Here is a 26,089-nt window from a genome sequence, read left to right as displayed (position 1 = left end):
GGATTCAAACTCAGGTTCCCAGAACCTGGGTCTCTGGATTAATTGTCTTGTGATATTGCCCTATACCATTGCCTCCCCTAAATGTTATCTGTTTTATTGTTTAGCTTAAGAAATTGTGTTTATGTTTAGTCACAAAGTATCATCTAATTTTAGAATTTAATGTAAGAATAAAGTTGACAACATCAATACTTGAGCAGATTCCATCAGTTAATCAAACAGCTCAATGCCATAACTAGGTGTGATGTAGACAAGCAGGAGACTGAAAGAGCACAGCAAGCCAGGAGGTGAGAAGTCAACCCTTCTACAGGACTGGACGTAGGGGTATGGGGAACTGCAGATAAAGGAGATAGGGGTTGGGAAGAGGATTTTGAGCAGGTAGAAGGGCGGAATGATGAGGCAGTGATAGGTGAACACAAGTGGTACATACAACCTAATTGGTCGATGGGAGGGATGAATCAGATTGGTAGCTGGAAGGAAGGTTCTGTAGGTGGAATGGAAGGAAGGAGGTGAGTCTGAAAAGGGAGTTGGGGAATGGGTGGGAAGCTTATTTGAAATTGGAGAACTTAATGTTGAGTCCTCCAGACTGTAGGCTGCTCAGGCAACGATAAGGTGCTATTCGTCCAAATTGCAGTCTGATTCACTGTGGTAATGGAGGAGGCTTGAGTATAGACATGTCGGAGTGGGAGTAGGAAGGAAATTTGAGCTGGGCAGTGACCGGGAGGTCAGGCTGGCCCTTATGGCTGAGATGCTCAGTGAAACGTTCCCTAAGTTTATGTTTCATCTCACCGATGTAGAGAAGAACACATCAGGAGAGCCGGATGCAGTAAATTAGGTTGGAGGAGAAAGAGGTCAACCTCTGTTTCACCTGAAAGGACTGTTTGGGCCCTGGATATAGATGAGGGAGATGGTGTATTGGTAGGCTTTGCAATTTTTACGGTTGCAGCAGAAGGTACGGATGGGGTGGGGATTTGGAAGGGACAGTGGTGTGAACCAAGGATTGATGAAGGGAATTGGTGTTCAAGGAAGATAGAGAGGTGTAGGGTGGTGCGGAGATCTGGAGCACAAGTTTCCAATGCTTTGCCAAGATGTTATCAGAGCCCATAGTCTTTGCAGTATCCGGTACCTTGAGCTGTTCCTGACATCACGTGGACCAGCATCTACGATGCTGGGGACCTCAGCTGGAAGCCGATATAGATCATTTACTCACCACTTCTGATTGAAGGTGGATGGAAAGCTTAGGCCTGGTTTTTTTGCACTAATGTGTGAAATCCTCAATCATCGACAATGGGAATGTTTATCGATCCTCCTCCTTCAGTTAATTGTTTAATTGGCAGCTGCTATTTACAACTGGATATGATACGATCAAAGCTATGTCGTCTTATCAGTTGGTTGCTTCAATCACATGTTGCTAGCCTTGTTTGGCATGCATGCCTAATGTTGCTCTTGTCCTGCTTGCCTTTGACTCATCTTGAATCAGGGGACGTGGTAATTAGCTTAATGGTAAGGATAGGAGAACATGTTCAGAATTCAGAGGAAAGAGTCATCTTTATGGTGGGGGAAGAAGAAAACAAGCTATGGCACTTACAGCACAATGTGAAACATTATCACTTATTTTCATCGAATCCCTACGGTGTGGAATCAGGCCATTTAGCCCAACATGTCCACACCAACCCTCTGAAGTGTAACCCACCCAGACCCATTCCACTTCCCTATTACTCTACATTTACCCCTAACTAATGCACCTAACCTATACATCCCTGAACACTATGGGCAACTAACATGGCCAATTCACCTAACCCGCACATCTTTGGATTGTGAGAAGAAACCGGAGCACCTGGAGGACACCCACAGGGAGAATGTGTAAACTCTACACAGACAGTCACAGCTGGGATTGAACCTGGATCCCTGGCACTGTGAGGCAGCAGTGCTTGCCACTGAGCCACCCTTATAGATCATGAAGGATCCTGTTGTTGTGGTCCACATCAGGACAAACAACATAGGCAAGACTAGGAAAGAGGACTTATTTAGGGATTATCAGGAACTAGGAACCAAATTAAAGAACAGATCCTCAAGGGTTATAATCTCTGGATTATTGCCCGAGCCACATGCAAATTAGCATAGGGACATGAGAATAAGGGAAGTAAACACATGGCTGTAAGAGTGGTGCGGGAAAGAGGGGTTCCTTTTCAGGGGGCACTGATGTCAGTATTAAAACAGGGGGACCTGTAGCATTGGTACAGTCTTCACCTGAACTGAGCTGGGACCAATGTTTGAGCGAAAAGGGTAAATAGGGTGGTCAACAGGACTTTAAACTAGCATGTGCGGGGAAGGGATGGGTAAAACTCCAAGTAGTATAATGGTCAATGGGAAACAAAGCAAGAGGTTAACATCTGTGGGGGTGAATTCAACTGCATGGAAAAATATTTAAAAAAAGAAAGGAAGACTCAGGAAAGATTATTAAAGTTACCAGAACATCAAATAGTACAGAGTGTTTGGAAAGAGTTAGAAATCAAACTTCAAGCACACTGGATAAATGAATGACAATGAGAAGAGGGACAGTTAATACAAGCCTGAATGTATTGTATCTAAATGCATGCAGTGTAAAAAATAAGGTAAGTGAGCTTGTGGCGCAGATCAAAATTGCAGGTATGACGTGGGGGGCACCAAGGTAATGTAGCTGCAAGGGGATCAGGACTGAAATTGAAATATCCAAAGATATACATCCTATCGAAAAGACAAGTGGGCAGGGGGGTGGAGTTGCCTAAGTAGTAAGGAATGAAATTAAATCAATAGTAAGAAATGAAGTAGGGTTGGATGATGTAGAATCTGTGTGGGTAGAGTTGAGAAACCACAAAAGTAAAACAAAATGTAGTGGGAGTTATTGTACAGGCCTCCAAATAGTAGTCAAGAGTTGGGCACAGCATACATCAGGAGATAGAAAAGGTGTTTAAGAAAGGCAAGGTTACAGTGATCATGGGGTATTTCAATATGTAGGTGGATTGGGAAATGGTAGTGCATCACAAGAGAAAGAATTTGTGAAATGTCTACGAGACAAGATTTTTGGAGTAGCTTGTAGTGGAGCTCACAAGGAAATAGGCAATTCTGCATTTATGGTTGTGCAATGAGGCAGACATGTGAGGGAGCTTAAGATAAAGGTACTTTAGGAGGCAGTGAGCATTATATGATAGAATATACTCTGTAATTTGAGGAGAAGAATTTGGAATCAGACGTAATAGCTTTACAGTTGAATAAAACCGATTACAGAAGCATGAGGGAGGAGCTGACCAGAATTGACTGGGAGAGGGATCCTACCAGGAAAAGCAGTGGAACAGCAATAGCAGGAATTTCTGGAAGTAATTCAGGAGACACAGAAAAAATTCATCCCTAAGAAAAAGCAGCATACTAAATGGAGGATGAGGCAACCATGGCTGACAAGGGAAGTCAGAAACAACATAAAAGCAGAAGACAAAGCATATAATGTGACGAAGGATCATGGGAAGCCAGAGCATAGGGATGCCTACAAAGACCAACAGAGGACAACGAAAAAAGTAAGGAGAGAGAAGATTAAAAATGAGGGTAAGCTAGCCAGTAATATAAAAGGAGATTGCAAGAATTCCTTTATATATGTATAAAAGGCAAAAGAGAGGCAAAAGTGGACATTGGACCACTGAAAAATGATGCTGGAGAAGTAATAGCAGGGAACAAAGAAATGCAGAGGAACTGAATAAGTATTTTGTGCCAGTCTTCATGGTGGAAGACATGAGGAACATCCCAAAAATTCAGAAGAGTTGGGGGGAAGAGGGGAGTGGGGGAGACCATCATCAAGGAGAAACTGCTAGAGAAACTGAAAAGTGTGAAACTGGATAAATACCCTGAACCAGATGGACTACACCCAGAGTTGTGAAGGAGATCGCTGAAGAGGTAGTGGAGGCTTTAGTGGTGATCTTTCAAGTATCACTGGAGTCAGGAAGGGTCCCAGAAGACTGGGAAATCACTATTGTAATGCCCCTGTTTCATAAGAGAGTAAGGCAAAAGACAGGAAATTACAGGCCAATTGGTCTGATCTGGGTCATTGGTAAGAATTTGGAGTCCATTCTGAAGGATGAGATTTCTGAATACTTGGAAGTGCATGGTAAAATAGGGCGAAGTCAGTATAGTTTCATCAGGGGAGGTCATGTCTGACAAATCTGTAAGAAGTCTTTGAGGAGGTAACAAGCAGGTTAGACCAATGGATATTACCTAGCTGTACTTGCAGAAGGCCTTTGACAAGGTGCCACACAGGAGGCTGACATGTAAGATAAGGGATCATGGCATTAGAGGCAAGGTACTAGCAAGGTTGAGGATTGGCTATCTGGCAGAAAGCAAAGAGTGGGGATAAAAGGGTCCATCTCAGGATGGTCAATCAATCAGTGACAAGTGGTGTTCCACAAGGTTCAGTGTTGGGACCACAACTTTTGACTTTATAGATTAAATGTCTAGATGAAGGAACTGAGGGCATTCTAGCTATGTTTGCAGATGATGTCAAGATAGGTACAGGGACAGGTAGTATTGAGGAGACTGGGAGACTGCAGAAGGATTTAGAAAAGTTAGGAGAGTGAGCAAAGAAGTGGCAGATGGAATACAAAATGGGAAAGTGTGAGGTCATGCACTTTGGCAGGAAGAATAGAGACATGGACTGTTTTCTAAATGGGGAGAAAATTCAGAAATCTGAAGCACAAAGGAACTTGGGAGTTCTAGTCCAAGATTCTCTCAAGGTAAACTTGTAGGTTGATACAGTAGTTAGAACGCAAATATAATGTTGTCTTTCACTTCGAGAAGACTAGAATATAAAAGCAGGGATGTATTTCTGAGGCTTTATAAGACTCTAGTCAGACTACATTTAGAATATTGTGAGCAATCTTAGGCCCCATACCTCAGGAAGGATGTACTGGTCTAGAGCAGGTCCAGAGGAGGTTCATGAGGATGGTCCCAGAATGAAAGGCTTTACAAATGAGGTCATTTGAGGTCTTTCATTCGATGAAGTTTAGAAGAATAATGGGGGATCGAACTGAAACTTACAAAATACTGAACAGCCTGATCAGAGTGGACACTGGGAAGATGTTTCCATTGGTAAGAGAGACAAGGATCCAAGGATATATCCTGAGAGTAAAGGGAAGACCCTTTAGAACAAAAATAAGGAGAAACTTCTTCAGCCTGAGAGTGGTGAATATGTAGAATTAATTGCCACAGAGCACCGAGGCCAGTTCACTTGAGTATATTTAAGACAAAGATAGATAGGTTCTTGATTGTCAAGGGGATCAAGAGAATAGGTTTGAAAAACTTATCAGCCATGATTAAATGGTGGAGCAGACGTGATGGGCCAAATGGCCTATTTCTGCTCCTGTGTCTATGGTCTTAGGCAGCTTATTTCCAATATCCTGCAGTCAATCAATGCATTCCAATGACAATATTGCCTTAAATATTTCCATTGGTGTTCTTATAATTAAGTGAGTTAGATGATAAAGTCATGTTGATGTGAAATTTAACACTGTTAAATCAATATCATAAATTAGCAAGGAAGTTTTAAAATGTTTTACACAATGCTAGCAAAATTTAAAATGACATGCTATTTTGTAAATTCCCTGTAATAGGAGATGGGAAACCAGATGCTATAGACTTGGGGGTTTATCCAGTTTCTCAAACACCATTGCAGGATTCAAAATTAATAAAGAATAATCAAGTAAGTTTTAAAAGATATGAGTAGCTATCAAAAATCTCCATTTGTTAAATAGTGGTGTTGAGGTAATCATTGTGAATCGGGTTAATCAGAAGTCACAATGCTGTGCAGGAGACCAAACAAAGTAATTGACTTGAGTGGAACAAGTAATTGAAATGGAATTAAATCTGATTCAGCAATACCATAGGAGGCTTTATTATCAACAAATAAAAATTCTAGTGAAATCTTAAGCTAGATTGATGCCAAATCCTTATAGGGCCATTCAGTTAGCTTTATAATGTTTTAAAATATTCTTCTTTGAATTTTCTGTACTGTTGTAGTAAAATAAAGAGATGTTTGATAACATTGTTTAAAAAGAATGAAATGTTGGGGTGCATTTTCAGCAGCTGCAATCCTAGCAAACATTCTACATAGCTGAAGCATGTTACTAATTCAGGAACATAACCCCCAACATGTTCTGCCCATTTATGAAGAAAAATTAGTGGTGGGAGTTACTGAATTCCTGATAATCCTCTTCAATTTCTAAAGCTCTTGGAATACAAGTACACTCTGTGAAATGCCACATTAACTGTTAGTGCAGGTGTTTTTATGCATTAGGACTTCATCTCCAACCTGTAACTATTACAAATACATCATCATAAAGAAGCTAAGATATCAATTTCCGATATAGATTTTACAAGAATAGTTAATAGATGTGTGAATAATACTACCAAACATTCATTTTTGTAAAATAATATGTCAGTTGTTGTAATGTTACCAACTTTACTCAAATTAGAATGCTTCACTCACTCTTGCTTATCCAAATTTATCATCAAAGACAATACATTTCCCAAAAGACCTCAACAGTATTAAATTGTCAAAATGGAGATTCAGAAAATGAAAGAACTAGTCAGAAAGAAGGTGCACAAAAATGATTTTGCTAAATAGCATATTGATATGAAATGGAAATATATTCTGAATATCTCCTTGCGAGAAGACTATAGTTAACAACTCTGCATGATCATGCAAAATAAGCTGTGTAACTTTAGTTGCATCAATACCACACTTGTTTAATTCACGCACCAAATGATTGGTGTCTTTAGATTAGATCATAAGAGTGCTACATCTGACAATCTCTGATCCATGAACACGTAAAGACACTAGCTGTGCAGGTCTATAGCATGAATAGAAGTTGACAAATAAGCTCTTTATAATACTTAAGTAAGTTCCTGTCACATTATCAATATGATACATAAAGCTAATTAAATTGCAATTAATTTTGCATACATTTCAGAAAAATCACATGGAACAGCCCACAGTTTTACCCTCCTGTGGACTAGACTATTCCTACAAATATGCAGCAAAATCGACGTTTCGGGCAAAAGTCTTTCATCAGGAAATGAAGGGCTTTTGCCCGAAACGTCGATTTCGCTGTACTTTGGATGCTGCCTGAACTGCTATGCTCTTCTAGCACCACTAATCCAGAATATGGTTTCCAGCATCTGCAGTCATTGTTTTTACCTTATTCCTACATATAGGCTTGGATATTTTGTGTTCCTATGAGGAGTGTTTTCTGCAGAGGCTGCCCAGCCTTTCACCTTCCCTCCCACCCCAAGCTCACCATCATAATTCAAACTAAATAATTACTTAAAAATCTAAGGATCTTAAAGAAATAGGGAGGACTAGCACTAAAGTTGAGAGTGTGGTGCTGGAAATGCACAACAGGTTAGGCAGCATCCCAAGAGCAGGAAAATCAATGTTTCAGACAAAAGCCCTTCATCAGGAATGAGAGTCATTCCTGATGAAGGGCTTTTGCCAAAAACGTCAATTTTCCTGCTCTTCGGATGCTGCCTGACCTGCTGTGCTTTTCCATCACCACACTCTTGACACTAATCTGCAGCATCTGTAGTCCTCACCTTCGCCTGGCACAGCACTACGTGCTTCACATTTGTTCATATCTTCCCCTTCTCAAAAACAATAGAAACAAAATTAATTTTCCACAAATTGCATATTTGTGCTGGAAATAGAAAAAAACAAGAGTATTCTGTTACCTGACATTAGTTTGACTCTAATGGGAGATAGACAGGCAAATTGTTTATTAATAGAGCTACATATAAAAGAGACAACATTCTGTAAGAACGCTGCTCAAATGTGTGTAGAATATTTCATGCCTACCAGACGTGTCCGAGCACTTTAAGGCTAATCAACTACTTTGAAGAAGTGTAATCATTTTTACAAAGCACCAAACACAAACTCCAACAAACATTAATGATATAATGATGATATAATTTTTGAAATATTGTGAGGAATAAGTATTTATCAGGACATTATGGATAAGTTGCAGATGCTCTTCAAGATTGTTCCGTGTGATTGTTTAGGTGAGAACTGTACAACCATTTCATATGAAGGAGCACATTTCAATTTTTCTCACCATTACTAAATTTCAGATAGGTAGGGCATTCTACAACAGTAAACATGAATTTGAGGAAAAAAACAATATCAATAGATTTCCATATATTAAAGATAAAGAGATATTGCAATAGTATGGGAAAATAGCACTGAGGCAGAAGGTTAGCCATGATTTAGTTGAATGGTGAAGCAAACCAAAGGGTCCAAATGTTCCTATTTCCTCAACCAATTCTTATTTTTTCTCTCAGGAGGGTAGGCATGACAACATGTTCATTCTGTCAAAAGAAGGCTAATTAAATGGATCAAAGAAACACTGACTGGCAATCTTTCTTGGAAAAGAAAAGAGATTGCAGCCACCATAAGAACAGGGAAGGAACCTGGTAAAGCTTTCCCCCAGATCTCTTCCACAGATACGAAGATCCTGCTATGGAATCAGAATTTGAAGCGTTCTCCCAAGGTTAGGATAAAGTTGACAACCTTCCAACCATGGAGGTTTGGATGGAGTTTACAAGAGGATGGTGCTTCTTCCTACCTGGAAACAGTGCACAAAGAGGACTTAGGACTTTGGGAGGACAGGAAACGTGAGTGACATGACACTTGTAGATGACAAGTCCCATAAGCGGACTTGCCTATCATTCTCCTGCTCAGCATGTCTCAGGTCAGCACAGCTTTAAGCTCTTCTTTCCATACAAGAGCTTCTCATCCTCAAAGAAGACAATATTCACACTCCACCTGAGCCTATTGCCCACTTGCACCCATGTCTCAGTCACCAATCACAAGTGCCATCCTTATTCCTTCTCTTGACAAATCTTTCCAAGCATTCACATCTCTCTGTTTTCTTTTTTGTCAGAGAGAGAGTTCACAATTTGGCAAGCGGAGAGATTTCAGTGGGCAGAGATGGCATTGGGGGTGTGTTCTCCAGCGATGTGTTGACAACTGTTATCTGAAATGGCTAACAAACATCAGCAAACAAAAATATTGTTCCTGGGAGGGGATAACCAGAGTTTCTAGAGTTGTTAGGGTAGTGTGTGAAAATGTTTTAATTGGTGTAATGTGAAGTTACTCTGAAGTAGAGCCTGATATCTCACAAGAGACAATTATGCATTTCAGATGCAATGTAAGTAGCTTGTTAAGTATTATAGAATAAACCTATTAATTGTTCAAGTTTGGGCTACAATTCTGCTTAGAATATTATCTGGGTATTCTTCACACACCGACCAATATCAGAAAGAAGGACTGATAACAGCAAATTGACCCAAGATATCCCAGATCATATCAAACATGATAAAGCGACAGCAATGAGAACTTTGTCAAATACAAGATTGCTGAAAGTGGTGAACACCGCTGTGTCCCACTGTAATTTGAAGGAGTGGTGCAAAGTTCAACCAGACAATGCTGGCAAGAAGGAGTATTCTACAACACACACAACTATTTGAGGAGAAGCAACAAGGAAAACATTCTATCAGAAAATTGAGTGTATCTAAATATTCAGCAGTGTGAATGCATACCTAATATGTCAGATTCTGTGAAAACAGAAGTCAGCAGTAAAAATGCTGCTGGAGTCATAACAGCTGCAAGCATGTTTGTAAAAACTTAAACCAACTAGCAAGAGTGAAAACTCTGGGGAAGGCCAAGCAGAACCTCACCGGGTGAAAACTTTGACTGATTCTTGATTTCAGTTATGTCCTTTAGTGGAAAAGTGAAAAAGTCTCTACTTAAAAGGAAAATTCTAGGCTGGAAGCTTAAAAAATGATTAAAGAGATATCGAAATAAAGGAGCATTGTTAGAACAGTTGTTGAAAAAAATCAGGAAAAGCTGCTAAGAATGGTCATGAGTTAGTAAATTGGGGAAAGAGTAATATAAATCAATTAATATGTATGGTAAAAATTGAAAGCTTGAAGAGTTTATAAAAACAAAAAATCCTGAGAAGCAAAAATCATTTTTGTTGTTGAACTGAAATTATTGCTACATCACACGAGGTCAGCATGATGCCACCTTTTTCAGTGTAAACAGCATAATCCTCAGAAAAGAAGCAGAGAAGGCATGAATCCACCACAGTGTTAACGAGGGTATGAAAATGACAAAGAAAGGAAAATGCTATGGAAAGACAGGCCTTATTCCATCTTGTACAAGTTAAACTAGAGTAATCCCTCAATTTAAAGCCTTTTAAGGATCTTCAAATGTTCAAAAACAACTTATAAGGCAAAACAGAACTATAATTCTGAAGCATTTAGATTAGATTACTTACAGGGTAGAAACAGGCCCTTCAGCCCAACAAGTCCACACCGACCTGCTGAAGCGCAACCCACCCATACCCCTACATTTACCCCTTACCTAACACTACGGGCAATTTAGCATGGCCAATTCACCTGACCCGCACATCTTTGGACTGTGGGAGGAAACCGGAGCACCCGGAGGAAACCCACGCAGACACGGGGAGAACGTGCAAACTCCACACAGTCAGTCGCCTGAGTCGGGAATTGAACCCGGGTCTCAGGCGCTGTGAGGCAGCAGTGCTAACCACTGTGCCACCGTACCACCCGCATTTAGAAACTTTTGTCTTTACTTAACAGAAATTAAAGAACATTTCTGAAATGGTAAATCAGAAGATAAAACTTTAATTTCATAAACACAATAAAGCACATAAAAATAAAGCTTTATTATCAATGAAACATAATTATCCAGTAGTTAAAAACAACTTGCTTAAGAAGATTCCATGCTGAATATAACTAAAGTGATTAAACATTTTAAAACCACAAACAGTAAAATCAGTTACATGGGCAAAAAAAACGGCAACAGTTTACAAGTAAATTATTTAAGTAAGAGGAACAAACAACAATAGGTAAATATCGTGAAATTACTGAAAGATATTAGATCTAGTAGATTCAAAATCACTATTTTTTCAAATAGTAAATTGTTCCATATGTAGGGAAAATAATTTGTTAAATATACTTAAATATATTTCTTTACTCTGTAGGTCTGGTTGAAGTTCAAGTTTTAAAATAGCAAAACGTAAAAAAAAGAGGTAGACATCTTTAATAAAAATAGCATTTGACAAGAAATTTACATCAGAAAAATTCAGCTTCCTGGGAAGCAGGTGATAATTTTATTTTAGGGCGGCACAGTAGCTCAGTGGTTAGCACTACTGCCTCACAGCACCAGGGACCCGGTTTGATTCCTGCCTTGGGTGACTGTCTGTGTGGCGTTTGCATATTCTCCCTGTGTCTGCGTGGGTTTCCTCCCACTAATCCAAAGATGTGCAGGTCATGCTAGATTGCCCATAGTGTTAGGTGCATTAGTCAAGGGTAAATATAGGGTCGGGGAATGGGTCTGGATGGGTTACTCTTCAGAGGGTCAGTGTGGACTTGTTGGGCCAAAAGGCCTGTTTCCATACTGTAGGGAATCTAATCTTTAGTCATTGGCAAAATTTTTGTGATTATGCATATTTACCACAACTACTTGAAAAACAGATTCACATTAATCCATTTCAGATATGCTATAAACTCATCTGTACCAACCTTCTAATGCGATATGCTACAGGATGGATCAGCTGAATATCTCATTCAATCCTTTGATATTAGAAATCATGTTCCAACTGGAGTTTTTAAAAATCACATAAACAGAAGCAACGTTCTGCTTTATCATGCCACTGCATGAATGGGACTTTTCCAGAGAATATTGAAGAGTCAAGCACAACTGTTCAACCACAGAACTAATAATGCTAATGTATAACAAAAGGTAATCATTTTACAGCAATCACCTTTGGAAGAAAAGCCCAATACCAAGAATTGTCTTCATTAGAACACATCATTTTGTAATGATATGCCATCTTTCGATGATCCAAATTATTGTTTCTTCAGTGTAATAAGTGACCTCTCTGAAGTAGCTATGACAAGAATGACTGTTGTATACAACCTAACTAATTTTAAACTTGACAATGAGGGCAGAATTGGGGATGGGGGAAGTTCAGAAAAAAATCTCGTCAACCTTTGACCACTCATGACACTTTTCCCACTGGGAGCACAGTCCTGCCAAAGAGTGTCCAGATGTGAGCAGCAACCTGCAATGTCTCCTAAGACTTTAGGGTATGAGAGCTGAACCTGTCTGGGATCTCTGTTTTTAGTTTAAGATCTTCTTCCAACTGCATTTCAGTATCAATCCTATCTTCCCTAGGGAGGGACATGTTGCTTAAGAGAGAAAAATTGGTGTACTGCTGCAGTTGTTGGCAGTGCTAATGATGTATATTCATATGCCTGTGTAGAGTTGAAAGTTAGAATTGCATAAACTGCTCCCATGCCATGTTGAAAGTTGGCAGAAGGGAATTGTAACTGAAGGTGAATACAGTGCTAGGTGGGATGTGCTTTGAACAGCAGCTTCTGACCTGGTCATGACTGGAGTTCTTCAGTATAATTTCACAACTTGTTAGTTTCACAGAAGCAGCTCTACCTAATGTAAATCACGTTAAGGATCCTAGAAATCTGCTAACAGGTCGAGGAACATGTTTTCTGGCCTGGAAATCTCAGATTATGGGTTAACAAACCCCATAATTGGCTGCTTAACAATTTCAACCACTTTTTTATCTGACAAATCCAAGGGGATTCCCTTCAAGCATTCAGACTCATCCTAGCAAAAGCCACAGGAGAGCAGGATCATGCCAGATCCTGATACATAATCAATTTCTAGGATTTTCCCATCCCATTGGGTAAATATCTCAAGCTCCCATATTCAGAAAAGGCCATTTGAGCTCTGCTTACATTTTTTTCCAAAAGGTCCAGACAATTAAAATGCAACTAAATTGCTCGCCAGGGATAGCTAAATACTGTGAAAATAACTTTCCTTTACTTCTTATTTTTTAATCTCTAAATTTTAAGTAATTTATTGAAATTATTTTTCATACTTATTATGATTATTTCTTAATAGTTCCAAGCTTCTCGTTGATCAAAATTGGCAGATTGCCAGTTGATACTATAATCTACACCATATTTGGTTTCTTCCCAGAAGCACAGGGTAATGTTGAAACTTGATTTCCCACAGGACCTTGGTTATTCCTGAATTGAACTTCATGATGGAATTGAACTGTCAAAACAAATCAATATAATTGTCCGTATAATTGTCCATTCAACAGCTCATGTTGCTTTATGCAAATTATTCTGTTCTGTGTTGTAGTTGCAAAATAAAATTTAAAACACACTAAAATCTAACCAGGTCATAAAAATTCCCTCTACCCAGTCAAAAAGTAGTAAACTCCCAAATCTCAGTGATGTGATCAAAAAACAGAAAGGCAGAGCCACCAATACCTGGAAGAGAACCTGGAAGTGGGTCTTCTTTTAACAGTGTCTCTGAAAGTTACAGCAATGTCAGACAGCTCTCAGGCAGAACAATTGGATTGATCCTATCATGAAGTTCCTTGAGCAGTCTGTCATTTGCAGACTCACCAGAGCTTTCCAACAAGCACCGGACGTAGCTTGGCTGATGGGGAGAAAGGTACTGCCCGTCAGATCCTTCATGCATGCCCAGTCTTTGTGTGACACCACACACTGCCCTTGCAGCGGCTGTGCTGGTGAAGAGACTGTCACACATCTCTTTCTGGCATGTCCCTTTGCAAAGGAGTTCTGGAGATGCAGAGGGTTTTGTCAGTCAAAGTTCATCCTGAGCAGTTCCATGATGCAGGATTCTGTGCCCTATGGACCTGCTCCCTGGGGACTGCCTGGAAGACCATCAATCTAGCGAAAAATGCTCTTTGGTCTCCCTGAAACTGGCTGGTCTTCCAGTGTGGTGGAAGTGGGTACTGCAGATGTTGGAAATCAGAGTCAAGATTAGAATGGTGCTGGAAAAGTACAGCAGGTCAGACAACATCAGAGGAGCAGGAAAAATGACATTTTGGGCAAAAGCCCTTTATCAGGAATGAAGGGCCTTTGCCCGAAACATCGATTTTTCCTCTCCTCGGATGCTGCCTGACCTGCTGTGCTTTTCCAGCACCACACTAATCTGGTCTTCCAGTGCAAAAGAGTTGACCTTGACCTAATGTTGCAGCCTAGCACATTCCAATGATCAGGATTGCATGCAGGGGGATGCACTAAAATTTGGGGCAGCTTCCAAAAAGGCGCAGTGGGGAAACATCACCATCTAAGATCTTTCTGCAAAAGTTTAATAAGAGTCCATTCAGTTATCAGACCCTCTTTGTGCCTCAAAATGAATATAAATAGTTTCCTTCATAAGTAGAAAATGCCTTTGTTTTTGAAATGTAGAGAAGTTCTAAGAACTGTGAAAATTCTGAAGTCTTGTTCGATTCTTTTTCTCCTCTGCAAAAACTGCACAGAACTGATTTAGAACTTTTATATGTGCTTATAGGTGAACACCTGCGGTAACCAAGAAACGCCCACCTGATATGTTTCTTTCAGATATGTCATAGTTGTGGGGGCAGTGCTCAGGCAGAAAGTTTGCTCTAGCCCTACTCCACCTAATTCCCAATATCTGTGGCCCCTGGAGTTTCTGGGCAGAATCAGATTTACCGTAAATTACGTTCTCCTTTTGACTAGAAAGCTTTGTCTCCATTCAGTCTTTCAGAACAAAAGTAATTCAATCCGGATGTCAGTGGTATTTAGATTAAATGTTTTATTACTGTACAATCTTGTTATTCATGCTGTGCTAGATTGACATGATGTATGGCATATTTCCAGAATTGATCAAGTAGTTCTTCCAGAACATCAGCATTGTTGACACTGATGGGTTTTCCAGGAGCATTGTGATAAATTTTCTACAGCAGGTTAACTTTTCAATAGAATTTTTTTAAAAATCTGCTATTAGGTCCTGAATAAAGCAAAATAATATTACAGCTGTCATGCTGGACAGATCCAAAATCAATGAAACTGTAAATGGTTTTGATTGCAAACTATATAATTCCATGAAATTTAATTCAATGGAAACCAATGTCGTAAAGCCAAAAATGCTATAAGGAGCAATTCAGACTCTCATGTCACTGACCTACTCTCGACACAAATCTCGACGTCTTCTTTTACTTTAAATATTTAATCAGCACTTTCTCTAAGATGGCTTTAAGAGTGACTGTTCATGACCTTTACATAAAGAAATTTCTCCATTACAGACAATTTTAAATTGATGGTTCATCATCAGTGATTCCCAAGAAAGACTTTTCCTTCTCATCTTATGAAAACTGTTTGTTTGTAATTTTAAAATTTTCATTCAACATTTCAGTTTTTACTGCTACTGTTGAAAAAGTCACAATGTTTTACGTTTCATACCTTTGTTTTATACTTGTCCCATCTTAGCAAAGCTCCAAAGTAGCTTCTAGATGGCCTAATTAATTTAATGCCTACAATTCAAATTTAAATTTAGCTTAATGAGTACGATGAAATAGACATGTAAAGGTTTGACTACAAACTGGTCATGATTTGACCTAACTACGAAGAGAATCATATGTCCCGATTTATATTCAAAGCCATGAAGAGATTCTGGTGGGATTGTTCCATGGGAAAAACTGGAATCCCGATTCCCTGAACATCTTGTAATAATTAACAGCATATTATTCAGACCTTTAAGACAGGTTTCCAAGTTCTGGTCAGCCAAGTTGAAAGGCTGTTTGGCTGTTGGGAAAGAAAGTTGCCAGAGACCAAAAGCCAGATAAGACATAAAGGGAAGGTGGAGGAACTGGAGATGCAAGTACGTTTGTTGGCACTAAAGAAAGAACTCCTGCTCCGGCTGTCAGCATGGTCTAATGAAGGTTAAAGTATATCTAATTAATCCAGTTGAATTCTTAGAGAAGGTCACTAATGAGTGTCCAGTACAGACTTCACTTGAATTTGCACAAGAGACCATTAGCTTAAAAAGAAGTACACAGAATTTGAGGTGACTTTGAGACATGTTGATAATTGTTTGGGAGGCCTAGACAAAGATTTTGGAATTCAACTGTTCTCTAATTGCCAGGATATGGCTAATTGCATTTGACAAGTATCTATGCTTAAAGTTTTGGAGTATATGGTAATTACTTGGTTAAAGAACTAGAGAATTTTCAGATGATACCACATCAATAGACAGAGTAACTTGTGTGCATGGGAGCTGCAAATTACACAGTCAGTCACTTTAACTCTAGCTGCCCATGGTCTTAAGAAATTTTGGTTTTGGCTTGATGGTCAACTATGTCTTAAATACTATCTACTGAAAAAAAGGTACTGAAACCCTTTTTTGGCATAGCAATCTTTTACTGTACTTGATATAGTTGAAGGTAGTGGAATGTGGAGATGCAGGCTTCACTAGCCTATTTTCCCAGTGTGCTCTTCTCAGCCAGCTAAGCCTTTGCTTCATTTCTTGTTGCTTTTCCAATATCCGTTCTTAATTTTAATCGGTAGAACTATGGAAGATGGCATTGTATGTTGCTCAGTGCAAGAAAGTCAAATCTAATTTTGTTTTTATATTGATAATTTAGGAGCTGTAAAGAAACAAGGCGGATTCAGGCAACCATATACAAAAATGATCAGTGGCCTCTATTTGAAAGTGGGTGGAAGTTACACTTTAGCTATGCAAAGCCTTGTCATATCTAATCAGATATACTGTTCAGTTTTGAGTACAACCCAATCTCACGAAGGATACAAACTTTGGAGAGCACTGACTACAGATCCAGCAGAATGTTACTGGGGCCTAAAGTATACATGATGCTTACATTTGGTTTGTGTTACTTCAAATTTGGCAGGTTGAATGGTGATCTAAATTAGGTATTTAAGATCATATAGAAATTTGATGGGGTAGATGGAAACGATCTTAATAGAAATCTGAAACAAGGCAAGTAATTTTAAATTAGAACTAGCCAAACTTTTCATTCAGTGCAGTGGGAATCTAAAACTTGATTTCATCAAAAGCTGTATGTCCTGGATCAGAGGACATTTTTTAATACTGAAATTGACTTTTTAATGTTTATTTAAATGTTTAGGGTAAAGAAAGGATATGTAGAGGATCAAAGAGAATTGAGTTACCAATCAACTATATAATAAGCATGGTGGCACTGATTTGAGAAGGTGTCTGGCTTGCTTCACTTCCTAAATTCTTAAATAATGGGGTGTCTGAAACTGCATATATTAATGTTGCCTTGCACAAATTTACCTTTACAGCTTTGATTCTGTAGGTCATAAAACACCAAAAATTGTAATGTTCGAGCTACTGAATGTTACTGGTGAATAGGTACACAGGAAATACTTTCTGTTTTAAGAAGATAGGTTGTTAATCATGACTTTTTCTATATTCTTAATTTTGTTTTCAATTTTTTTAATGAATTAGCCAGTTCTTTTTTTATCTCACTCAGGGGCTTGAGCCATCAAAATTTATTTGTATTCATTTGCTCATTTTGAGGTAATGTAATGTCTTCACAACACCTAACTAAGCAAGCAACAGCCAAGGTTATAAATCCAGTTCCTGAGAGAAGGAAATTAGAAGAATTTAATCACAGCTGTTAATTTGTATGACACAATTTACTTGCTGAGTCATTTCTGGATGGTTTGAATCTGTAAGCTTTTATGTGTAAAGTGTATATTGGAGTTTGGAAGTCAGATTGAAAAGATTAAGTTGCAACAGCAGTTTCAACATCAACAACTGACATTTATAAAGTGGCTTTCAAGTAATGAAACAACCCAAGGAATTCACATGAGCATTAAAAACTATACCAAGCAAAAAAAGAAATATTAGATCTGATTACCAAACTGCTGATCAGGTGGTAGGTTTTGAGCAGTGGTTTAAAGGAGGAAAGTATGATACATGTGGCAGAGTGTAGCAAGGAATTACTGAACTGGAGCCTAGGCAGCTGAAGACACAATCGCCAGTGGTGGAGCCATGATTACAAGAAATAGAGTTACTTAGGAAATTAAGGGGCCATCAGATACTTTGGAGGAATATTTTTGGATGATGATGATGAAAGGCTAGGCCATGGAGGGAATTGAAAACAAAGCTGAGAATGTTAATAGCAAGACATTGTTTAACTGGGAGCCTGTCTAGGTCAGTGAGCACAGGGATAGAGGAATGGGACTTGTTGCAAATTAAGACATGGGCAGACAATTTCAGATACCCTCACGCTTATGAAGAACAGAATCTTAAGATCATAAAGAAATAGAAGCAAGATTAGTTTATTTGGCCTTCTCAGCTTTGTCCACCACTTGAGATCATGCTGGACCTGATCATAGCCTGAACTCCACTTTCCTGTTGGCTGTCCATAATCCTCAACTCCCTTGTAGATTAAAAATCTAATTCAGCCTTGAATATATTAAATGGCTCCGCTCTCTGAAATCTAAAGACCAACAGTGTTCCAAGAGAAGTAATTCCTCCTCATCAGTCTTAAATAGGAAAGGCCTTATTCTGCATCAATGCTCTCTTCTAGATTATCCCCACAAGGGGAAACATCCATTCATCATCTACTTATTATTTATTCACTTGTGTGATGTGGGAATCACTGGCTGGCCTGCATTTATTGCCTGTCCTCAGTTGCCCTTGAAAAGATGGTAGCAATCTGCCTTTTTGTACTGCTGTAGTCCACACTGTCGGTTGAATCACAATGCACTTCAGGATGGAATCCAAGATTTACCCAGAGACAGTGAAGGAACGGCAATATATTTCCAAGTCAAGTTGGTGAGTGGCATGGAGGGGAACTCAACATGCGATGGTGTCCCCAAGCTTCAGCCGCCCTTGTCCTTCTAAATGGAAATGATTATGGGTTTGGAAGGTGCTATCTTTAGTGAATTTCTGCAATGCATCTTGTGATGCCAATCAAGCAGCTGCTTTGCCCTGGATGGTGTCAAGTTTCTTGAGTGTTGCTGAAGTTGCACCCATCCAGGCAAGTGGGAAGAATTCTATCATACTCCATCTTGTGCATGGGAACAGGCTATGGGGAGTCAGGAGGGATGCTACTTGCCACAATATTCCTAGCCTCTGACTAGCTCTTATAACCAGTGTGTTTATGTGACAAGTCCAATTGAGCTTCTTATAAATGGTAATCTCCAAAATGTTGATAGGAGAGGATTCAGTGATGATAACACCATTATTTAAAGGGGCAGTGGTTAGGTTGACTCTTATTGAAGATGATCATTGCTTAGCACTTGTGTAACATGAATGTTACTTGCCAGTTGCCAGCCGAAGCTTAGATATTGCCCCCCAGATCTTGTTGCATTTGAACACGGACTACTTCAATATTTGAGGAGCTGCAAACGGTGCCAAATATTGTGTAGTCATCAGCGAACACCCCTATTTCTGACCTTATGATGTAAGAAGGTCATTCATGAAACAGCTGAAAAAGGTTGGGTGTAGGACACTACTTTGACGAACCCCTGCAGAGATATCCTGGAGCTGAGACAACTGACTTCCAACATCCACAACCATCTTCCTGTGTGCTAGGTATGACTTCAACTAATGGAAAGTTTGACACTGAAAACCATTGTTTCTTTGATACTACACTCAGTTAAATATGGCCTTGGTGTCAAGAGCTGTCACACTCATCTCATCTCTGGAATTCAGCTCTTTTGTCTAGGTTTGGATCAAGGCTGTACTGAAGTCAGGAGCTCAGGGGCCCTGGTGAAACTCAAACTGGGCATAACTGGCAGAGCTGATGACATTTTCATCTGTTTACTGATGATCAAAAGTAGACTAATAGAGTGATTATTGGCTCGGTTAGACCTGTTCTGCTTTATGCGTACAAGGTTTTTATGAGCAATTTTCCTGGAAAGACTTGGCTAGGGGAGTGGCAACTTCTGGAGCACAAGTCTTCAGTACTGTTGCCACAATGTTCTCAGTGTCCATAGCCTTTGCAGTACATAGTACCTCCAACCATTCCTTGATATCATGTGGAGTGATATCTGTAATGCTGTGCACCACAGGAGGAGGTTGAAATGGATTCACTTGGCACTTCTGGCTGAAGATTGCTGCGAATGTTTCAGTTTTATCTTCTATACTGATATGTAGGTTTCTTAGATCATTATGGATGGAGATGTTTACGAGTTTCTTCCTCCAGTGAGTTGTTTAATTGTCTATGACCATTTATGAATAGATGTAGCAGGATTGCAGAGCTTAGATCAAAATCAAGGGATTACTTATTCTATCACTTGCTGCTAATGCTAATTGGCATGCAAATAATCATATTTGGTAGGTTCACTACATTGACACTTCCTGCATTCTTTATTGAAGCAGGGTTGAACCCTGACATAATGATAATGGTTATGTGGGGAATATGCCAGACCATGAGGTTGCAGGTTGTGCTGGAGCACAATTCTGCTGCTGTTGATGGCCTCAGTGCTTCATGGATGCCCAGTCTTGAGTTGCTATATCTGGTCAAGTCTGTCCCATTGAGCATGGTGATAGTGCCACACAACACGATGTATAGTGTCCTCAAAGTAAAGGCAGAACTTGTAATTATTTTAAGTTACTTCTTGACTTTCCACAACTCTTGTGGTAAGTCTTATACCTTTCAATGACAAAACTCTTGTTAAAAATCTCGGCCATTTTCATTTTTTAATTCCCTAGCATCCTCCTGTCAGGGGCAAATGCTTACATTAGCTCTATTTTATTTTCTTCCAGAAGTTTTTACTGTTAGTTTCTTTATTTCTATCTTGTTTTCTGTTATATTCAAATCTTTATATTTTTATATTTATTTTTTGCCAGCACCCAAAATGTTCCCTATCTTCTAGCCTGCCACTAACCTTGTATATCTTTCCTTTAAGGTTACTAATATTTTTAACTTCCCTTGCTAACCAAAGATGTTACCCTTCTCATGGAATCTCAAGAGACTATACCTCAGACAAAAGTCATAAAATATCTCCTGACTGTTATTGTCTAACCTTTTAACCTATTTTTCCAAACCATTTTAGCCAAACTAATCTTCATACCAGTCATTTCTCATCTATAAACTGACTGAGTGCTTCCTTGAGTGACATGAGCAATGGTGAAAAAGTTGGGAAAACATGCCGAAAATGGGAAATTCAGATTCTCAAGGTCAAAATCAAAATTTCAATTTTCCCCTTGCACTTTAAATGGTGAGTTCTGAATTTCACCAATAAATAACCACTACCTTATTTCAATTTATTTGCAGTTCAGTGTTAGCTAACCTCACCTCACTTTTGTTTTCCACACAGTTTCCAATTCTCTCCATCCTGAGAACCTAGATGATGTAAATTTCCGACATAAAGGTCAGGGTGGTGATGAAGCAGCAGCAGTTTGGCGCTTGTTTCTTCAAGACTTTCATCTAACTCTGTCTTCACCATGATGCTTTTTTGTGCTCTTCTTCCACCCTTCATTGCAATGGTAAATCACAAGACTCACTGCATCATTATGCCACTTTTGGACTCTCATTACACTGCTACAGTCTTTCAGGGCTTCACTTTGGAGCTTAGGGACACTGTGGACTTACATGTTACTGGAAGGGTGCTTTGCACTCAGACACATATGTATGTACACAAGTTGCATCTTATGGCTCTTAGCTTTATTTCGTAGCATTCACTCACTTTGTGCATACTTGGAGGCTGCTAGCCTCTGAGGCAAGCATTGCTTTTTCACATAGTTGGGGAGAGAGCAGCTTGGAGAACTCAACAGCGCAGCAGGTGGATGTGTTGCTTTATGGCACTATACTACATCAATGTCACACTTACAAACAGCTTTTGTGGCATCCCATATACCTCAACCAAACAGCATGTGTGAATGTCAAAGAGGAGCAGTCCTTAATGAGGTCAAAGGGGCCTGCTTTGCTGGACAACAGGAAAAAGCAATGCCCTCCTTTCCACCAGCATCTCCAAATCCCTGTCAGTGAACCAATGAGCCAACTTGTCTTTCTCAGCCAATTGCTTTGGGTTAACAGCGCAAGGTCATAGCATGAAGGCCGATTCCTCACTTGCAGCACCTGAAGTGCTATGGAACTGAGATCTGACTATGATTTCAACAACGTGAATCAGGCAACATCCCAGCAGCAGCAAGAATTGCTGCCTCCCTGTCACACAACTCTACAACACAGTTGCTAAAGAGGCCAGTTGCAAAATTAATAGGAAAAGCAGAAGATAAAAAAGTCAATATGAACCACTGTGAACAGACGCTATGAACCTCACTTGAAGAAACATTTTGCTAAAAAACAGGAAAGGTTCAGCCCTGTAAACCATATTATGATTACTTTTGCTAAGAGGATTCTTTGCTCTGAGATCACTAATTAATCCTATCTCATTACAGTATGGGACACCAGCCAGGAATGCACATGCACAGTCAGTCAATCTAAGGGCATGGATGAGGGTTTCAGTAGCAGATGAGCTGAAGCAGGGAGAAGTCCAGCTGTGTTTTGTAAAACTATATCTCCGTCAGATGCATATTTCATGCTAGAGATAAATATATTTAAACTTCTTGATTCACTCCGAGCTCCTTCATATCTGTAATGAAGCTTGTGATTTCTAATTTCTCTTAAGGACAAAGTAAATCAATGAGAAAGCAGCCCATTACAACTTTCAAACTGCTGACCAATCATCCATTTAAAGTATTTATGGGCAGAGTCAAGTAAAGTGGCAGTGGATACAGTGCAAGCTGTCAGGGCCCTTGTGGCACAGTAGTAACGTCTTTATTTCAGAGTCAGGATGCCTGGGTTCAAATCCCACCTGCTCAAGAGGTGTGTCATAATAACTTGATTAGAAAATATCTTCGATAAGCTGTTTACAAGGGGGTGGGCTCCATTTTCCTTGAAACCCATGCTCACAGGCAGCTCTTTCCCACTAACATTGACAATGAACCCATTAAGTTAACAATTGCAGTAGGATCTATGCTGAACAGATTCTGTGCCAAAAGCTTTCTTTGCTCTGTCATTGGTTTTGTCAACTGTCTATACCTTTGGGGTTTATTATTAAAGGAAACAATGTTTAAAAGCAAAAGAAATAAATTACATGACTGCCGCAGCCAAAGCTTTCATCAATAAGCTGATTAAAATTTAAGGTAGCATGGTCACCAAGATCCTACATCCGTTGCAAATTCCTTCAAAACAGGATGATATTGTGATTTACTCAGGGTTTAACCAGTTCTTCCAAAAGTGTGTGTTAGCCATTTATTTACTTATTTTGTTTGTTTCTCTGTTCTCTGTCATTTTTGTCTTTTCGTTGGTGTATCATTTTGCTGTTGAAAAATGTGTTGCTGGAAAAGCGCAGCAGGTCAGGCAGCATCCAAGGAGCAGGGGAATTGACGTTTCGGGCACAAGCTCTTCTTCAGGCTTATGCCCGAAACGTCGATTCTCCTGCTCCTTGGATGCTGCCTGACCTGCTGCACTTTTCCAGCAACACATTTTCAGCTCTGATCTCCAGCATCTGCAGTCCTCACTTTCTCCTATCATTTTGCTGTTACTGCTGTTTACTTCTAATATGCCCTTCTTTTAATGCTGCATTTCTTTCCACAAGTACCTTGCTTGATTTTACCCATTTCATTTTTTTATCATGCTGACTATTCACCATTCATGGAACTCTCTGATTTGGACAAATTAGCAAACATAAAATGCTGGAAACTGTTGGTCAGGATACATCCATGGAAAGAAACACAGTTAATGGGCTCGATTAGAAGCCATGGTCAAGTTCTCCACATTCTAGTGTGAATGCTGGAGGTGAAAACTTCTCTGCTTGGTTGGCTCACCTTGTTTAATTTTACTTCTACCTAAACCTTTATGATTCAGGCAATTCTGCTTCACAAAGGACAACCTCATTGATATCTACACTTACCACCAGTGGAACCTCTGATTCAGGGTGGGAATAACATTGCTAGTGGCCGTGATGATGATTATGGTTATGAACACTTTTGTGTCATTTCAGGCTGGAGCAGATATTATTATTATTTGTCAGACTACTATTCACTGTGCATGAGGAAAGACACTGAGAGGCTGTTTTCCAAGTGAATGTTGAATACATTTCACTCTTTCAGAGAGAAACAGAGCTTGGGAGGCAGAGGTACAGAGATAATGTCACTGGATTAGTAATCCACAACACCAAACTAATGGCACACGGTTAAATTTGAACTTGATTCTTGAAAAAGTTTGGAATTAAAAGCTAGTCTAATGGCAACCATGCAACCAATGGTTCCTGATGAAGGGCTTTTGCCCGAAACGTCAATTTTCCTGCTCCTCAGATGCTGCCTGACCTGCTGTGCTTTCCCAGCACCATTCTAAATTTGAACCATGCAACCAATGTCAATTATTGTAAAAAATCCACCTGATTCACTAATGAATTTTTAGAAGATTTCCTTCCCTTTCACATCTGGTATGCCTTACACGTGACTCCAGACTTAACAGCAATGTATCGATTCTTAACCACCCTTTGGGCAATGAGTGATAAGCTATAAAACACTGGCAAAGACAATGATGGCCACATGCCATGAATGAATATAAAGCTAAACTTTTCAAATATTCATGTGTAGTAGTAGGGGAGGAAGAACATGGAGAGGGTGTATACACTGACTGCATACATGCTGCTTTGCAGATATTACACATCAATAATGAAATATCATAAGGAACGTAAAGCTAATGTCCAAACATAGACAGTTTATCATGCAGATCAATGTCCAGTATTCTGGCAGCAGTCATGGTGCCTTCAGTCAGTGCCAGACAGTTCTACCATTTGAATTACATCCACAGCATTAAACAGAGAATGGTTACTCGTCAACAAGAGCTTTCAACTGTCCATATTAAACAAAATATCATGGATGGTGCAGCTCCAACCAGCTTTTAAAAGACAAAGGTTAGCTTCAGGTAGAGCTGGATAGTCTTAAGTGTGCTAGTCTCTCATGGTTTTCTGCCCATTCCCCCTTAAATGTGCCACCATTCAATAGCATATTTAGAGATGGCTGCACTCTATCACTTACATAGCAAGTAGTATGCTTGCTGTTAGCATCGTGACTGAGGCAAACATTTTTAGATATTATACAATATCACAGCTGATATTCTTTGTAATGTTACACAACACTATTGTGAACTTACACTTCAAAAGACAAAGAACAGACTTGAAAATCATGTGAAATTCTGGCACTGTGAGTATTATTTCTGAACTGCAATTTCATCTATTCAGCGTAAGTGTTACAGTTGTCCTATTCTATTGATAAAAAGCTAAATTAATAGTTATAGATTAGGCACTAGGGAGGTCCCATGAGTCATAATGACACTTAGAAACTAGACTGGCATCACAGATTACAAGGTTGCTGGCAGGACTAGCAGTTTCTTTAATAGTTACAGAATATCACAAAATAAGCTACATAGTTTTATTCAATATAAGCATTAAAACCTGTTCTCTAAGTCTGGACTGAAATGATGCAGTTTCATGTTAATTAAAATATTGCACATTATACTTAAATAATAATTGGTTGTGTACAATTCATAAAACTGTCAATCAAAATAATTCAGAAACCCTTTAATTCAAGTTCAACAACTAGAACACTATTATATGTTTGGTAGTGTTCAGGTTTTTGTGCAACAACCAACCTAAAGTGATAGACGTATCCTCTATTTCTCAGACTAGATGTCCTTTTAACATAAATGAATCACAAAAGAAAATTGTGAAAATACAGTCATAGAATCATACAGCCCAGAAACAGACCCTTCTGCCCAACTCATCCAAGTTTCCAAAACTAAACTAGCCCCACATGCTTAAGTTTGGCTCATATCCCTCTAAACCTTCCTATTCACATATCTATCGAAATGTCTTTTTAATGTTATAACTGCACTGTATCTACCACTTCTTCTGGCATTTCATTCCACACACAAACCACCCTGAGTGAAAAAAACTACCCCTTAGATTACTTCTAAATCTACCCTCAAAGATCACTATCTCAGAATGGCATGTGAACAAACAGCTAAAAAGGTTAAATGCCACAGTCTGGACTAGTGCATCCGACTGTATCTAAATGGCCTCACAAAGGTAGTCAACATCAGTAGATGCTGTACATTTTTAAAAGTTGTTCAGATAATGTAGATTTATTTAATTGGTTATGTATGCCGAATTG

At 39.3% G+C, this 26,089-nt stretch overlaps 1 protein-coding gene across 2 annotated transcripts in view; it reads right to left on the bottom strand.

Annotated features, from left to right (window-relative positions):
* The window catches only part of nsg2 (neuronal vesicle trafficking associated 2), a 77,111-nt gene that overhangs the window by 9,537 nt on the left and 41,485 nt on the right, over positions 1 to 26,089 (bottom strand). The window lies entirely within an intron of this gene.

The sequence above is a fragment of the Hemiscyllium ocellatum genome, chromosome 16 (genome assembly GCF_020745735.1).
Source record: "Hemiscyllium ocellatum isolate sHemOce1 chromosome 16, sHemOce1.pat.X.cur, whole genome shotgun sequence".
Taxonomy (NCBI): Eukaryota; Metazoa; Chordata; class Chondrichthyes; order Orectolobiformes; family Hemiscylliidae; genus Hemiscyllium; species Hemiscyllium ocellatum.
The sequence above is the reverse complement of the archived record's forward strand: the minus strand, read 5'-3'. Positions and strand labels throughout refer to the sequence as shown.